This window comes from Loxodonta africana, chromosome 2, assembly GCF_030014295.1.
Source record: "Loxodonta africana isolate mLoxAfr1 chromosome 2, mLoxAfr1.hap2, whole genome shotgun sequence".
Classification (NCBI taxonomy): domain Eukaryota; kingdom Metazoa; phylum Chordata; class Mammalia; order Proboscidea; family Elephantidae; genus Loxodonta; species Loxodonta africana.
Window position 1 is genome coordinate 17,745,401 of NC_087343.1, and position 18,707 is coordinate 17,764,107.

The following is an 18,707-nucleotide window of genomic DNA, read 5'->3' on the forward strand; positions in this document are numbered from 1 at the left end:
TTTAAAAAACAGTTTGAGGGCTTAGGGAAACAAAACCCCACAGGAATTAAACACTCACACATAGACACACAACAGAAGGCATAAAGACCAGTGGCCCGTAGTTGATAGTTTTTTGCCAGCCCCTTTGCCCTGCTTTTATATTTCTACCCTTACATTTCTACCATGTGATTAAATACTGAATAAAATATAATTTTTTTTAGTACCTGACGTTTTATCCAAGTAGAAATTCTTGATTGGTACAAGTATTAACTTGAAAATGACTTTTTACCTGGTCCAGGTCCCAACTTAGACTTGGCTTCCTCTGGAAGGCTTTTCTTTGCTCCCTTGACTGGGCTGGGTGTCCTCCTATGTGTCCGAAGCACCCACTACTTGTCCCTGTCGCAGTATTAGTGGACATGTGCATTCTCATCACGGTGCTGGACACAGACGCTGAACATTGATAGCCTTACCTGATCTCCACAGCCACCATCTCCATGACGCTTACAGCGGCTATGGAATTTGCTGAGGGTCTCTATGCAGTAAGTGGTGGCCAGGATTCAAACCGTGGCAGTGGGACTCCACCCACAACCAGATTCTTAGCCATCCGCTTGTTCCTGTCTTCCTGAATCAGCGTTCGGGTTTAAACTTGAGAGCACTCTGCACTTCCCAGGCCACCTCAGCACACTGAAGCTGTTCCAGATTTGGCCATTCTTATACCACTGTTGCCGCTGGAGATCACTCTCACAGGTCTGTGGTACAGAAGAAGGAAGGAAAAAGTTATTATTGAGCTAGAAAGCTTCCATATACATGCTTACTGAAGTTCCTACTTAATTGTTAGAAAAGTTACTGGACTGGAAAATCCTACCAGCAGATCCTACCTTTTCTCTTCTGCCATTCGAGCCCTCTGGTGAATGTTCAGTTACTTAGCAGAACCATCCATATTCAAAATAATTAACCATTGATGTTGTATACACGTTTATTTGATTTGTAGTTAATTTAATGGAAGAATGCAATCTTTACGGAAACTGACTGCCACGTCTTTCTCCGGAGCTGCTAGTAGGTTCAAACCACTGGCCTTTAGGTTAGCAGCTGAGCACTTAACCACTGCGCCACCAGGGCCCCCTTTCCGTAGCTGACTACTAGTGCAAAAAAATAACAGAGGGACTAATAATGTCATTGAAAGTCAGTTCTCAATAGAGTCCTCACCCAATTCAGGGGGACATGAAATCTCACAAAACTTCAAATGCCTACTGTCAAAAATCTTCCAAACAGCCCCGTACCACCTTGTATACCCACCATGGTAGAGCCGAGCTGTCTGCTCCCTCCGGCTTGGACTGGCCTCCGTGGGTACACACCAGCTCCTGGATGGTTCAGGAGTGGAAGCAGGCAGTGGGGCTGCTGGGAGAAGCCCACTGGAGAGTAGGCTTTGGACAGTTTGTGTTTGTCCTCCAAGGGCAGGCATGGAGTCTTCCTCGTTACACTTAGTCTCCCAAGTTTAAGAGAAGTGAACTCAGTTCCTTTTTGCCTGGCATTGAGAGAATCTGTTCCAAACGCTTAGCGTAATACCTGGCGCGTCATGGGTTATTGGTTGACCCCTGACAAGAAGGCCCCAACTTTTCTGTGAGCTCTCTGATGTTAAAGGAAAACTAGGGTGTCCTGTGTCTTCCCCATTAACCGCCTGGACAGGTGGAAATGCTGTAGAGGAAGCAGACTGGCTGATATAAAAGGGGAAGTGGAGAAGACGGCAGGCCAGTCCCAGCGCAGGCGGAGTGTAATCCGCCACCATCTAGATGGGGGGCCTAACGGCCCTGGTGTCAGTGGACAGGATCAGCTATTTGTCATTTTAAAAAAGGAGCTTGGAGTTCAGTTTGTAGCTAAGGATTTGGTTGGTCGCTCAGCTTGAAACTGAAATGTAGCCAATGGAATTGTTAATATAATCTTTAGGTCCCTTGGTTTTGCACGTAAGACACTACGGACTTGGGTGTATCGGTTCCTTCATTTCTTCCGAAATCTAAAGTAGGTGAGAAAATCACTTCAATGGAGGAGGATTATTAGGTCAGTGTTACCCATGGTGTATCCCTCTGTTTTATAGATGTTTGTTAAACTCATTTTGGGGTACTTAGCTGATCGTCAACAAAGGACTTGGACGGCCTGTACCTGTTGATCTGTCTTGTGCTGTCTTGTTCGTCACACTGTACTGTTCTACAGGGTCTTCCCCCATGTGCACCTCATTGATTGATTCGTTCAAATATTGCAACCTGTAACATAGGAAGGTATAGTTCTCCCTCTCCTTCCTTCCCCGCCTCCTGAACCTTCCGTTTTTTTTTTTTTTTCTTTTTCTCTTGCTGTCTTTTAGAAACTGATCACCTCCATGGAAGCCCTTGTGGAAAAGGCTGTTTATCAAACTATGCTTTCAGGTCAACTGATTTAATACAGATCTATAGAGCTAAGCATGAACTTCTAATTGGGATATTTCCTAGCATTTGTCAAGATCTAGGAATCTTGTCTAGATGCTTAGGGCATCTTTCCTGTATTGCAAGCTCTGAGCAATGTTTGGAGCTTAACTGAACTTCAGTTATTTCACAACTGTGCCAGGTACCCACGCCACTGTTCGTCCAACATAACTCTGAAACAAGTTAAAATAAGAGAGCCTGTGCGGAAAGAGGAAACCCTGGTGGTGTAGTGTTTAAGGTCTACGGCTGCTCACCAAAAGGTCGGCAGTTCGAATCTACCAGGCATTCCTTGGAAACCCTATGGGGCAGTTCTACTCTGTCCTCTAGGGTCGCTATGAGTCAGAATCGACTTGATGGCAATGGGTTTGATTTTGTTTTTTTTTTTTTACGTGGAAAGAAGAGAAATGGCAGCTAGTGGCCCGGCTCCTTGTCTCTGTTCATTGGAGAGGAAGCTGAGTGCAGATTCTCTCAGCTCTCTAGGACCAGACCCTGAGTTCCTGAGTCCCAGGGGTCTGCTCACTCCACTGCCTTGAACCCCACCTACTAGGTGACTGCTTCACATTCTCACTTCTTGCTTTATGTTGATATGAGTGTAATTAAGGGAAGAGAAATACAGTGGTGGTTTGTTATTTCTGGCAAGTCATATATTTTAAAAGTTGGAAGGGACCCTCAAGATATAGGCTATTAGTTAGGACTAGTTATGGCTGGAGTAACAGAACCACTCATTTTGAGAATCAGAGGTGGCGCCCTAGGGCTGGGATAGGCTCCGTAGTCTCAGAGGCCCAGGCTCCTTCTGCTTGTGGACGGTTTCTATCCCCATAGTTACTTCTTGGTCCAGGATGGCTGCTGGAGCGTCGGTCATCACACTTACATCCCAGTTAGTAGGAAGGAAGAAGGGCGTGGAATATACCCTTCTTGATGAACCCATCTGAAAATTCCATTATCACTTTTTCTTGGGCAGAATTCAGTCACACAGCTATATCCAGAAACCAGGGAGGATAGAATGTAGCTTTTATTTCAAGTGGCAGTGTGCCCAGCTGAAAGTCAGGTTCTATTTCTCTGGAAGGCAGAGGGAACAGGTACTGGGGGGAGATAGCAGTCTCTGTCATGGGGGCATATGGACTGGATCCAGTTACATAGATTTGTTATTCATTCAGCAAATATTTATTGACTGTTTATTATGTGCCTAGGCAGGGGGCAGTGGTGGTTCAGTGGTAGAATTCTCACCTTTTGTGCAAGAGACCTGGGTTCGATTCCTGGCCAGTGCACTTCTTGCGTAGCTACCGCCCATTTGTCAGTGGAGGCTTGCATGTTGCTGTGATGCTGAACAGGTTTCAGCTGAGCTTCAGACTAACTAGGAAGAATGGCCTGGTGAGCTACTTCAAAATCAGCCACATTACCCCTGTGGCTCCCAATGGCCTGATCCACATCTGATCATGGAGATTGTGCAGGATTGGGCAGCATTTGATTCTTTTGGGTATGAGGCCGCCCTGAGTCAGGGGCCAACTCAGTGTCAGCTAACAACAACAACAGTGTGTGCCTGGGCATTGAGAAAGCACAAAGAAAACAGACGCGGTCCCAGTCCTTATGAAGTTTACTGTTTAATAGGGAAACAGACACTAATCAGACACAAATACAATTATATAAACTGTGATAAATGCTTGAAGAAAAAGGACACAGCGTCCTATGAAAGAGTACAATGGGAAGTTGATCAAGCGAGGGGTTGGAAATGGGTCAGAGAGGGAATGGCATTTCAGCCGTGAGTTGGAGAATGAGAAGAGTGAACTAGGCTATGGATGGGAGCAAAAGGGTCCAGGCAGAGGGAAGAGCACGGTGGAGGAAGGCCCAGAAGTGGGGTGAGCACTGCGGAGGGCTGAAGGAGGCCAGTCATCCTGGAGCAAGAGGAAGAGGTGAGGTGGGGGGGAGTCAGGGTCAGAGCTTGCAGGGCCCTGGAGGTAGGGTGACCAACCATCCAGGTTTGCCAGGGACTGGAGGATTCCCCAGGATGTGGGCCTTTCAGTGCTAAAATCAGAATTAGAGCAGTACCTGGCACATCACAAGTTATTTGTTGACTGAAAGTCCGAGGCAGACTGGGATGAGTTGGTCCCCCTGCCTGGAGGCCAAGTGGTTGGATTCATTTCTTCATTATTAATTTCAGAAAAGTTCTTTTGAGATAGGCATAACTCCCAATAGGTAGAAAACAATTGACTAGTAAAAATAGCCCCTCACATTGGCCAAGGGGAAAGAGGTGCAAAACAGAAGCAATGCTTATTTGTACTTGGATTACTTGACTCTAAGATTTTTCTTTTTCTGGCATGATTTCTTCCAATGGCAATTTTGGAAGTTAATTTGGCATCTGGTAGTACACAGGTAGTCCCCAGCGTACTATGGGGTTCTCTTCTGATGACTCCACCATAAGTCGGTTCTGACATAGGTTGAATACCCCCCCCTTTTTTAGTTTTCACTGTTATTACCTTTTATTATCAGTATCTTTATAAATCTGATCTTTGAATGTCTGCAGGTGAACATCTGGGAATAGTAATGTCACCAAATCACATGCCGCAACATCATTATATGTAGGACATATTACTAACGATAAGATGTACAAAAAAAAAAATAAGTCGTAAGAAGTCAAGGACTACCTGTATTTGAGGTAGTAAAAGCAACCAAAGATGAGGAAGCCCTTACTGCGGACAGTACTCCTCAACACTGACAATACATCAGAGTTACCTGGAAACTTGAAAAAGCCCAGTGTCTGGGCCCCAGCTCAACAAACCAGGAAATGCATCAGTGGAGACCAGGCGTAGGTAACCAGGGCAGGCTCTGCTCTAGCACTGCACCTCTCAGACTTCAGTGTGCGTGAGTCACATGGGGGTCTTGCTAGAACACAGATTCTGCCTCCGTGACCCGAGGTTCTACATTTCTGAGAAGTGCCCAGAGAGGCAGAAAACTTAGGGAGCAGGACAGGGAAGCTTCTGTGGTGGGGTGCCATCAGCAAGGTCCCATTGAACACCCAATGTGGGGCAGATCTCACCTTCTCAGTTGGGACCAGGTAGTGGTTGGGAGGCTCTGTGGGAAGCTTGACTTGGGGATCGTCTCATAACACCCCAGTGTAGCTCTGCCTTGTAACAGTTGAGAGTCCAAGCCTCATGACACACAAATGATCAGTCCACCCAGTCAGATTGGCCCTGGTTTGTGGAGCAGAAAGGGGCTGGCTTCTCTCTTCTTCATAAACTTGTTCTGTCCACGTGGAATGAGTATTTTTTCTTGAGAAAGTCGTTCATATTGACGTGGTGGATACAGCTTTTGTGCAGGCTCATCCTTGGACTCAGGTTCTCCCTGGTAGGTCTGAAGGTTCGCAGCCCTTGTCTTGAGTCCCAGAGAGCCACACGGGCCTTGCTTCTGGCTCTGCTCCATCAGTATGAGAAATATCCGTCAGAAAGGTGGGCCTCCTACTGGGTCCTTTCACTTACCCTCTGGCATTGGGCTCCAGGGCCTGGAAGGGGACCTGTGAGGCAACTGCAGGACAGTCCACGTGCTGAGCTGCAGCGCTCCCAAATGAATGTGGTTCCAGGGTCCCTGGAGAAACTTTCCCGAGGCCGGCACCTTGCAGACTGGGCTTGGTTTCTGCTATCTCCCTCAGTGCTTTGCCTGAATTTGGCAGCAGCTGCTGCCATCCTGTCTTTTGGCCCCATAGGGGACTTTAGCCCATTGCTTCTACACTGCAGGACCTTCTCTGTGATATCCAACTTGCTAACAGTAGGAAGATGTTTTGTTCTGTAAGCACTGCTTTCATTGTAAAAAATAATCATTGAATGCGTTTCTTCAGTTGGACTAACCTTTTGTTCTGCCACCTGGTTTCCATAAGCACTGGCCGCACTGGTAGTCTTGGGTACAGAAGCACCAGCTGCCGGCGCTCTGCCATCTGGTTTCCACAACCACTGGCCGCACTGGTAGTCTTGGGTACAGAAGCACCAGCTGCCGGCGCTCTGCCGTCTGGTTTCCACAACCACTGGCCACACTGGTAGTCTTGGGTACAGAAGCACCAGCTGCCGGCGCTCTGCCGTCTGGTTTCCACAACCACTGGCCGCACTGGTAGTCTTGGGTACAGAAGCACCAGCTGCCGGCGCTCTGCCGTCTGGTTTCCACAACCACTGGCCACACTGGTAGTCTTGGGTACAGAAGCACCAGCTGCCGGCGCTCTGCCGTCTGGTTTCCACAACCACTGGCCGCACTGGTAGTCTTGGGTACAGAAGCACCAGCTGCCGGCGCTCTGCCGTCTGGTTTCCACAACCACTGGCCACACTGGTAGTCTTGGGTACAGAAGCACCAGCTGCCGGCACTTCTGGTGAGGCTGGTACAACAGATGGTACGTGTGCACCTTGTCTGGGGGCCTTTCCAGCTCGCTGCAGCGGCTGCTGGGGTGCGGGTCTTTTTCCCACAGGTGAGAAAAGCCATTGGAAGACTTTTAATAGGAGATGACACAACTACTGGATATTGAAAAAAATCACCCTGGCTACAGTGTGGAGAATGGATCGGAGGAAGGAGGGCTAATCAGAGGGATTAGTATGATTGGCAACAGTGCCCAAAGTGATACCGATTAATGGACAACTCGCCACAGGGCCCAAGCGAAGAGTGTCTTATCTCGGAGTGTGCCTTTAGTGCTTGCTTGGTCAACCTGTTCATAAACGATTTGTATGAGATTGTAGGAAGCAAGTTTAATATTTAAAGGCCTGAGAGGTGAGAGAGAGAGACAGACAGACAGACACCTATTGCATGGCCGAGTCAGGAGCCACAGAAGCAGACTGAAGCAATGAATGTGGAATTCAGTGTGAGGTCCAGGTCTAGCAAGCACAGGACTCGCACACATGAGCTGGTTAAACCCGTTCTTCTCTTTCCAAGTTCTGAACAAATTGATAGGTAGACATAGGAGCCAAGAGATAACAGTGTCAGCTCAATGTCTGATAAAGTCCCCATGTCGTCTTGTGTCGCCACGTGGGCTTGCTCATGTGCCTGAGCTGAGCTCACGCCTGAGGTGCCAAGCTCCCTCCCAGAGAGAGCAGGCACAAGGGCACCTTCCCTGCAGGTGCGTGGCTCCTCAGAGAGGAGAGGAAGTGGCTGAACGGAGCATGCCCACCCAGTGTATCTTCTAAACCTACCAATCAGATCCATTCCCGTCCTGGAAGGAATAAAGGAGGTGGGGGGAGGTGCAGGAGGACATCTCCAGGAAAAACCCCTCCATCTGGAAACTTGAGGATGGTGGGCTGAAAGCATCTGCTCCCTCTTCCTGCCCTCAGAAGATGGGGAGACATACCCCAGCAACGGGTGCAAAGGGCTTTAAATTATCCGCAGGCTGAAAGTGAGTCGATGGCTTTTTCGTTTTTTAGTCGTATAATACCAATCCACTGGCAGGCTGCATTAATTTGAGTGTATCATGTAGAACAGCATTTTGCATAACATAGCTGGCAGCCACATCTGGCCCACTGTCTGGTTTTATATGGCTTGTGATCTAAGAATGGTTTTTCCACTTTTAAGTGGTTGGAAAACCATCAAAAGAATACTATTTCCTGATGTGAAAATTATGTGAAATTCGCACTTTCAGCAACCGTGAGTAAAGTTTTATTGGAACGCTGCTGCGCTGTGTGTTGTCTGTGACTTCTTTCACTCTCTAACGGCAGAGTTGAGTCATTGGGACAGAGACTGTGCGGCCTTTGGGGCCTAAAAGATTTACTCTCTGGCTTCTTACAGAAAATGTGCCACCCCCTGATCTAGAATGAAGAAGGTGGTCAGTCACTTTGCTGGATGCTCTCCTGGCTGGCCACACCCAGCACATTTTGTTCTGCCTTGGGGACCTCACTTTAAGTGTGAAATGAGTTCAAAGAAGAGTGACAAGACCCCAAGCCAGATCATGTGAGGACTGGTTGAGAGAACTGGATTAACCTAAAGGAGCAAAGATGCTTGGCAGAAACGATAGCTGTCTTCAAAGGTTGTGCTAGTTGATTGTTTTCATTCTTGTGAGAGAATTACTCAGGGGTAGGCAGTTGTATAGTTAGTTCATGGGTTCTGACTTTCAGTCAGAAAATGTGGGTTTGTGTTCAGACTGCTACTTGTTTTCCCTGGGCTTCAGTTTCTTCACTGCAAACATGAAGTGTGTATGTGTAGGTGTGAGTTTATCAGATAACCAGGCCCGCAGTGAATAACATTCTGCGTAAGACTGGCCCCAGAGGTGCTTACAGGCTACTAGGGAAAGTAGTCATGCATACAACTAATTGACTGGCAGTATAGACAAGTGCTGAGGGAGCACCAGGGGAAGGGCTGGAGAGACCCTGTCAGAGGAGACATTTGGATCAGGCCTCGGAGAACAAGTAGGATTCCAGCCCATCAGGCCAAAGCGTTCTCTGATTTGTGAAAGATGGAAGAGAAGATTCCTCATATGGAAGAGGAATCAGGTTTCTTCTTCATGCTCAAGCACTAACGCTTGAAGTTGTGGTTACAGATCTGATCATATCAGCTTCTTGCTTAAGACCCTACAGGACTCACTTGGCTCTTCAGGTGAACCACAGAATCATTCACAGGACCAAAAGGCCCTGCGGAATTGAGCCTCCCCTGGCTTTCCCTGCCTTGTGAACTCTTGCCCGTCCTCTGAATCTCATGTGCTCCGGGTAGCCTTCCCCGCTTGGTCTAGGTCAGATCGCTGTCACGTGCACGTACAGAGCTGCCTTCCTTCCCTATGGAGCCTTGTCTTAGTGGGTGGCCCATCCGTGAATCCACCAGGAGAGTCCATGTCTGCCTGTTGTGTTCATAATTGTAGCATGAGCTCCTCATGCCAGACCCGCAGGAGGAACTTAATTCATATTCATAGAATAATGATAGATAATGATTGATTTTGATGAGAAAAAGAGGAACATGCCAGAAAGGAAAGGGACTCCCACAAGAGGGAGTGAGTTCCCATGCCAAAAGGTAGGTAAGCTCTGGCAGGATGACAAGATGGTGGGCAAGTTGTGGAAGAAACCCAAGTCCAGGAGGCTACATTGGATGGTGCTTTTGTGTTTACAGGCGTTTTTACATGCCTTATTACATTTCATTTTGTTCCAACCCTGTTTTGTCACTCATCTTGCCCATTGGAAAGACTGCGTGGGCTCATTGAGGTAAAGTGATTTGTCTGAAGTCCTGCAGCTAGAAATTGGCAGAATGAAGATAAGCTCCCAACCCAGTACCTGTTCCCCCACAGCAGTTGGCCACAGACGCTTGCAGGGTTGGGTAAAATGGTCTTTCCAAGGTTCCGGTCAGCACTGGGACTCTGAATCCATTGAGGAGGACTTACAGCCTGCTCTTCAGTCGTAGCCTAGCCCACCTACACCTTTTGTGGTTTTATAGCTGAGTGGGTTTTAAAAACCCCACGCACAATTAGAGAATTAAATTTACGTTTAAAGTGATGGGCCGCATTTACACTCCTAGAAAATGTGCCCAGTAAAATGAAAAAACCTCTGAACTATGATGTTATTAAAAAGTAAAAACGCTACAACGTGGATGAACCTTGAAAATATGCTGAGTGAAATAAGTCAGTCACGAATGGACAAATATCATATGATCCTACTTGTAGGAAATAGGCAAAGGTATAGAGGCCAAAGTTCATTAGTGGTTACCTGGAACGGCTGGGAGGGCTACAGGGAGGGTGGACTTAGGGGGCACTGAGTTTCTGTTAATAATGGTGGTAGGAAGATTGGGAAATAGATGGTGGTGATGGTCACACAGTATGATGAATGGAACCAATGTCACTGAACTGTATGTGTAAAAGCTGTTATGTGTATACTTCCTCCTTCCTTATTGACTGTTTCATTATCCGACATTTTACATTTACGACAACAGTAAAAAATCTACCTGGCTATTTTACACACTAATAAGGAGCTGGGGGAGGGGGAGGAGGAGGAGGAGGAGGACGAGGTTTGTGAGAGGGAGTGAGGCTGCGTGGGCTGCCAGTGGTTCCTATTACCCAGGTTGGGCCTATGGCAGGCATAGGGCAGGTGGATAGCAAGCAGGGTGGACGAGGGTGGCCAGGCTGAGGAGGAAGTAGGGGCTCTGCCGCAGGAGTCAGGCAGGGGGCTCGGAAGTCTCTTCTTCCGAAGAGGCCTCTCTGCCACCTCCTCAGCCTCCACTGGGCCCAGGTAGCCGGGCCTCACCTGCCTGTGGGCCCGGGGGCTCCCCTCCCTCCCTCCTCCCCCCAACGCCCAGGCCTGCCTCTGGGGCCGGTGGGGTGGGAAGTTGGAGAGGTGAGACTTAGGGCTGTACTCGGAGGCCTGGAGCATGGCTGAGTGATGTGGGTCCCTGCTGCTCCAGAGGCGGCAGGCAACCCCTGACCATCACCACTGCCATCCCAACCTCCACACTCTGCGCAGTGGTAGGGAAGGCGTGGATAAGAAGGGAGACCTACCAAACCACGGGCGTCGTGAGATGGCAGGGCACCCAACAGGTGGTGAGCCATGTCGGACCACTGGTGCCAAAGAGGGGCACAGCCAGATTCTCACGTGACACAGATTTTTGTGTAATAACCTGGTTTTGGAACCTAACCATGTCAATAAGTGAGAAGTGGGTGTATATATTTTCTACTACAATAAAACAATTCAAAAAGAAAAACAACACCAAGTCTGTGTTTAGCAAGGAGCAGCTTCCTGTTGTATTTACTGACACTTGTAGTTTAGCAGGCCCAACCTACCCAAACCCATTGCCATCAAGTTGATTCTTACAGCGACTCAGAGTAAAACTGCCCCATAGGGTTTCCAAGGCTGTAAATCTTCACAGAAGCAGACTGCCACATCTTTCTCCCACAGAGCGGCTGGTGGGTTTGAATAGCTGATCTTTAATTTAGCAGCGGAGCACTTGACGGCTGCATTACCTTGGATAAAACATGCCCATCCCTGGGCAGATTGAGCTAATAGCTTAAGTTGCATGACGGGGCTGCAGTGGAATGTCTCAGTGGTCTTGACCTTCAAGATAAAAACCTTTCACTTGGTGGTTCTCTTCCTACATGACACTGATCTAACTGTTCTGGGCACACTACTTTACTGAGTAGGACTGTACTTTCTTCACATAGCAGGGTCAGCACCTGAAATATAGAAGTTTAGATAGCGTTTTGACCTAACCATTTCAAAGGCTCATTAAAAACGCATTTTTTTCTATTTCCCCCACATCTGATATGAAAAACAACCAACTAACCTATGATTTTGCTAGAACCAAGACTGTTTAAACCTACTCTCTCACACTGCCTTGCTGTTTTTAAATCTCCAGTCATCTCCAAGTGCTCCAAATTATTTAAAAACCTTGATGATCTAACAGAATTTGTTCTGTATGCTTATCATTCTGGTTGTATAGTGCTTAGTTTATTGGACTGGATTAGTGTATAATATTTTGCTTTATTCTGGAGCCTTGAAGTTTGTCAGAATTAAGGAGTTGATTCCCACACAGGGGGCCCCAGCCTTTCCCTGGAGCCTTACTGAGGCCTAAGGAGAAACTAAAAGCTTCAGAGAGGGATGACCTACTGGGAATGGGGGTCTGCCTGCCACCTGGGAGCCACACTTTAGGGCCTTCTGCTATCCTGCCTATGGTTAGTGGCTACTCCTGGCTGCATCCTGTGACCAGGATGGGCTAACCCTGGGGAGCACTATCTGGGACTATTTACCTGGACAAGGCCGCCTGCACGTTTCCTGATGGAAAGGCTTCTTCCCCCAGACCATGAGCTCCTTGAGGGCAGGGATTGTGTCTCCTCTCTTCACTGCTGCCCAGCCCCTGGTGGGAAAAGGACGTATAACCAAGAGGTGAGGGGCATGGGGGAGAGGACAGGAGGACAGGAGGGAGGAACATCTGCCCATGTCCTCCCTGTCCCGTGTACCACTCATCTTTAGCTCAGGCCTCTGTGCAGCAGACAGCCACCTTCACTTTCTCAAAGGCAGCAGTCTCCCAGGACCCAGCTCTATGAAGTGTGAGAGGGCTGGCCACTTTGCCCACCCTCTCTGTTTGTTTTCTAGTCCATCAGCCTCTCTTCTCTACTCTTTCTTCCATCTCCTCTTAATGAACCATATATGACATCAACACAAATAAAAATTCCTATTGTATTTATCCCACTAAGAAATTTTTAACAAGATGGTTGTACTGTTTGGTATGTATCTTCCTCCCTCTGCTAGTCCAAACTTCAAAATTAAATTGCTATTTGCATTCTTTTAGCTCTGGCTGGATTCCTTCTCCCCCCTGTCAGCCCACTGAGTAGTGCTTGATAACCCACCCTGGCTTTAGGAGAAAGTCAGTGGGCTGGAGACAGGTAACACTTGTGGACGTGTGCAGACAGAAACCACCACTGAGGCTGTACCATGAATAAGATTGGAAGAGGAAATAGACAAGGTAGAAGACTGTCTGGCAGGACCACGGGGAAGTGGAGATAGTCAAGAATTAGCTGTCCTGGCCACCGCTGGAAGTTTCAGAGGAGAGCCAGATGTGGATGAGTTTCCATGGCAGAGGGACTGTGACTTCCTGGCCCAGGGGCCTCAAGCCTCTCAGGGTTTTTAGCACCACAGTCTTCATAATCACATGGTTTCCGGCTCTTCAGTGTCTTCTAGTTTTGTTTTCAGGTTTTTTTCTTCTTCTTCTTGGTTTCCTGTTTTAATGTTTGAATTATTTCAACTTTGGTACATTTTAGGGCATGGAAAAAAATTCTAAGTAGAATTTTACCACAAAAAAATTGTAGCTTTTTTTTTTTTTTTCCAGCTCTGGTCAGTGGTCTCATCTGCTATACATGGTTTGAGTGATCATAGATCAGATTTTAGTTTTAGATACGCACATTGTTGATTTCAGGAGGTTCTGGTATAATTGCTCAAGTATGTCTTAATTATTTAAACATTACTTATTCCAGTGGTATAGATCAGGGTTTCAGCGTGTTTTAATGCTAATGATTGGAGGGTGTATGACACCCATTATATTGGAAAAATAAGTTTTCCAATAGAATAGAAATGAATCATGCTCCATACGTAGCCTAATTTCAGCTGTGACCCCAGTGGTTCAGTCCAAAAAGATTAAAAAGAAATTTTATTTTTTGTCTCTTGACAAACTTTAAAGAGGACCAGATCCCTAATTCTTGGCAACACGTCTCTTCCCTTTGCAGCCTTCCCCTGCAGCCCCGTACTTCCTGGAGGTCTTTGCTCTCCAAACCTCCCCTACCCACACCCCCTTGTTTCTTGCCCTTCCTTCTCTCTGATCTTTTTATTCTGTAGAATGACTCATGCTGTGTTGGAACCTTCCTCCTCTTCCTATTTCTCCAAGTCTGAATCACCAAGGGCCTGAGCCCTTTCGGGCAGGGTGCCTCTCACCAGGCAGGGAGGGGGGAAGTTGGGCTGGCGGTTGCAGAATATTACTTGGCAGGCTGGCAGAAGGGGGACCCCTGTGAACATCCTGATATCAAAAATCTTATCTTCTTTCAGCTGTTTTTAGGGGAAATGAGATTTGACTCACAAGATCGTCAAAGTTGTGTTCATGATACTATTTTGCTGGGTGCCTCACGATGGCTTTTCCTTCTATGTCTGTTGTTTTTGGGTTGTAATCCAGTTACTGACACATGCGGAAGACCTTTTTAAATTTTCTTTTTAAAAAGTCTTAATTCCGCTTCCTGTAATTAGGCGAGGAGCCCTGGTGGCGCAGTGGTTAAGAACTTGGCTGCTAACCAAAAAGGTTGACAGTTTGAATCCACCAGCCACTCTTTGGAAACCCTGTGGGGCAGTTCTGCCCTGTCCTATAGGGTCACTGTGGGTTGATACTGACTTGACAGCAAGGCAGATTTGCAGGCTGACTTGGCTCCATCATTCAGAAAGAGGATCTCGGAGGGCTAGGCATGCAGCTTCCAGCATCATTGTCCTTGTTGAATTCTAACCCTACCTCTTACTAGCTGAGTCTCAGTGGACAATTATTTAATCTTTCTTTCCCTCAGTTTCCTCATCTGCAAAATAAAGGTGATAAAATGTGGAAGCAACCCAAATGCCCATCAACAGATGAATGGATAAAGAAAATATGGTATATGCATACAATAGAATATTACTTTGACATAAAGAGAAATGAAGTCCTGATACATGCCACAGCGTGGATGAACCTTGAAAATATGCTGAGCAAAATGTCAATCACAAAGTGACAAATATTGCATGATGTCGCTAATATGAAACATTTAGAATAGGCAAATGTAAGGAATCCCTAGGTGGCGCACATGGTTAAGCACTTGGCTACTAACTGAAAGGTTCGCAGTTTGAACCCACCCAGAGGCACCTTGGAAGACAGGCCTGGCCATCTGCTTATGAAAACCTTATGGAGCAGTTCTCCTCTGCACACACGAGACCACATGAGTTGGAATCGACTCAATGACATCTAAGAATACAACATAGAGATCAGAGCTTCACATTGGTTACCAGGGGAGGGAGGGAGGGGGAAAAAGGGAAAGCTTGGTTTAACTAAACTAGCATTGGGTTTCTGTTTACGGGCATGAAAATATGGCAGTGGATATTGGTGATGGGTGCACAACATAATTGTTATAATTAGTTTCATTAAATTAGCAAGTGAAAAATGTTGAATTGGCAAAGTGATGTTACTTGTATTTTTACGACAATAAAACAGTAACTAAAGGCGATAGGAGAATGAATAGCAGTAAAAAGAAGGATTTGCATTTATTGGCTCTTAGGTGTGCCAGCCATTGTGCTGAGTGCTTCCCCAACATTTCGTTTCATCTCAGAACAGGGTTCCAGCTCCTGTGCTGTCACACAGTACCCATACAAGAGCTGACATGTACTGAGCACTGTCCCAGGCGGTGCTATGTACTGTTTTTAAGAAACTAAAGCTTAGGGAGGTGACTTGCCCAAAATTTTTTTCTACTGAAACATTGTACTTCCTTTCTTTTGACTTCAAAGCCCTCCTCGTAATGACACGTTATCAGTGAACAGCTCACAGTTGTCTCTGAGTGGCAGTCTGAGTCCTTAACAGGAAGGGATCTCAGATCTCTGTGGCTCTCTGGCGGTGGCTGCGGGCAGTAGAGTGAGCAGTCTGCCCACTTGTGGCTTCACGAGTCCAAAACAGGCCCCTCCTGCCCGCTCCAAACCGTTCCCTGGTACCCACACCAGCCCCCCTTGTCTAGGCTCCCTGGCACTTCTTGACTTGAGTCACTTGACTGAGAACTGTGGGAGCCTCAGGTAAAGGGGGACAGGAGTGCAGGCTGGGCTCGGTTCTGATAAGTCACCAGACCACCGTTTCTTTTTTTGGGTTGTAGACAGGGTTCAATTTTGAGGATGGGGCAGTAGGCTGGGGAAGTGTGTGTGTGTAGAAGTCAGAAGAGCTGTCATCTGCAGTGGTGTTTAGAGCAGATTGTCCCCGTGGAGGTTCTGGGCAGCTGTAAGAGGGCCCTCGTGCTCAGAAGAGGAAGCCCAGAGGGGCCAGGCTAGTGAATGAAGCGACTACATCCCGTTCAGTGGGGCCTGTGACAAATGGGAGGTCGTTTGCCCCACAGAGGGGGACTGCAGCCAGTTCCTGCCCCCCCGCCCCATCTTAGCGACCACCAGCCCTCCATAAAGGAACACACCCTCCCCCAGTGGGAGGTGGGCAGATGCTCTAAGAAGACTCTTCACAGAAGAAAAAACATGAATGGCTGGTACATATGGGAACGTCTCAAGCTCAGTTGTTTTGACAGAAATGCAGACTAAATGAGAAATCACCTATCACTTGTCAGTGACAACCAATTTTGAAATTTAGGGAAACAGGCTCTCCCTGTTCCCTGGTGGGAGTGTTAACTGGCAGAGCTGTTGTGGAAGGCACTTTGGAATGTCTGTCAGATCTAAACTACATGTTCTTTGACCCAGAACTTTCTCTTCTTGAGATTTTCCTACCGTGAGTCCACAAGGACTGGTGGAAAAGAATGTTCATTGCAGCATTGTTCATAAATGTGAAAAATGGGAAACAATCCAGATGTTTACCAATGAAGCAATGAGGACATATGTGGTGGTCTAACTTTATACTAGGAGTCCCTGGGTGGCGCAAACAAAAGTGCTCTACTGCTAGCTGAAAGGTTGATGGTTCGAACCCACCCAGAGGTGCCTCAGAAAACAGGACAGGCAATCTGTTTCTGAAAGATCACGGCCTTGAAAACCCTATGGAGCAGTTCTGCTCTGCACACATGGGATTGCCATGAGTTGGAATCGACTCGATAGCAGCTAACAATAACAATAGCTGTATACTGAAATCTTATGCATTCTTTAAAGAAGGTGGATCTATATGAAATCACTGATATGAAAAGATGCCCAGGTTTCATTAGGAGAAAAGAAAAAAACTGTAAAATCACGTGTAATGTCTCATTTTTGTAGAAAATGGTTATGGTTACAATAAAAGAAATTATGTAACACAGACAAAATTCTAGTTCTCCCACGAATATAAGCATTTACTAAAAAATATTTGCATGTATGAGAATTTTCAAAGTTGGAAAATTACTCTGAATTAATAAACATCTGAATAATATTTTTATGAAATTCATTTAAAGTTCCACTAAGTTTCTTCTTGTTATGTTACTTGCCAGTGAGTACATTCTGACTCATGGCAACCCCATGTGTGCAGAGTAGAACCATTCCATAGGGCTTTCAAGGCCGTGACCTTTCAGAAGCAAATTGCCAGGCCTATCTTTTGAGACGCCTATGGGTAGGTTTGAACTGCCAGTCTTCTGGCTAATAGTCAAGCACTTAACCATTCTCAATGCCCAGGGACTCCGTTAAGTTTCTAGGGGGAATAAATAATGGTTTGAATAGCTAATCACTATTCTAAATAGAAGGAGCCCTGGTGGCACAGTGGTTAAGACCTCAGCTACTAACCAAAAGGCTGGCAGCTCAAATCCACCAGCTGGTCCTTGGAAACCCTATGGGGGTAGTTCTGCTCTGTCCAATAGGGTGTCTATGAGTCGGAACCGACTCGACAGCACCTAACAACAATAGTCCTAAATAGGTAAGCACTTGTTTTTGAAAGTGTTATTTCATTTAAGTAGCTGCAAATATTTTCTTAGAAAACATTTTCTGGTACATTTTTTATTGAGAGTGCAATCAAACATGCTTAAATTATAGATTCCAGGTTGATGAGGTTTTTAGTCCCAGGAATTTTACTGAATCGTGTGTTGTGGAGGAACTTATTTCACAATGCACCCCAGAAGGTTTGACCATTGTTCAGAATTCCTCTTCCTCATTTGTACTTCAGCATTTTACATGCTCAAACATAATATAATTAGGAATCGGCTGAACGTGGCAGCATATTATAAGTTCACAGTTTGAACGCTATAGCCTGTTAATTTTCTCTCTTATATGTCAAATCAGGGATGATAGTATCTGTCATAAGCAGCGTATCTGTCTGTATCTCACGACTCATCTTTCCTTTTAAGTGGTCTACTTTCTGGAAATGAGGTCTGTGTGCCTGCAGTTTGAGTCACTTGCTCTGTGTTGTGAAAATGTTGCCATATGCTGAGGCCTCTAATGATTCAAAAGCATAAAGGCAGGCAGCGGTGCTGGTGAAGGGATCGCGGGGGGCCTCCCGGTGTCCGGTGTTGCATAGGCCCCCTGTAATTATTCACGCACTCGGTGAGCATCAGGAACGGCTGCGCGCTGGGCACTGCGCTGCTGCTGTTGGAAAGCCTTCGTTCGGTCTTTCTCCAGTGAGCTCAGTATTTTTATCCCCATTTTACAGTCAAGAAGACCCAAGGTAGGAGAAATTAGGCTGCCCACAGTCACGTAGCTGGCTGGGTAAGTGGGGGAGGCAAGTTTCGAGTGCAGGTCTGATCGATTCTGAAGCCCATGCTCTTTAGGGGACATCAGTGGCTCGGTGGTAGAATTCTCACCTCCTATGTGGGAGACCCAGGTTCAATTCCTTTATGTAGCCAGTGGAGGCCTGAATGTTCCGGGTGCCGAACAGGTTTCAGCGGAGCTTCCAGACTAAGACTAGGAAGAAATGTCTGGTGGTCTGCCTCCAAAAACGCAGCCGGCAAAAACCCTGTGGGTCACAGTGGTCTGGTCTGCAGCTGACCACGGGAGGCAGGGTCTCATTCCACCGAGCTCGGGGTCGCCGAGGATCAGGGGCCACGCGGGTGGCAGCTGTCAAGAACAGCACCCCATTCCACCGAGCTCGGGGTCGCCGAGGGTCAGGGGCCACGCGGGTGGCAGCTGTCAAGAACAGCACCCCATTCCACCGAGCTCGGGGTCGCCGAGGATCAGGGGCCACGCGGGTGGCAGC

General features: G+C 47.1%; 1 protein-coding gene across 3 annotated transcripts in view; it reads left to right on the forward strand.

Moving 5' to 3' along the window:
- The window catches only part of OTULINL (OTU deubiquitinase with linear linkage specificity like), a 30,766-nt gene that overhangs the window by 3,597 nt on the left and 8,462 nt on the right, over positions 1 to 18,707 (forward strand). The gene's annotated exons all lie outside the window — the stretch shown is intronic.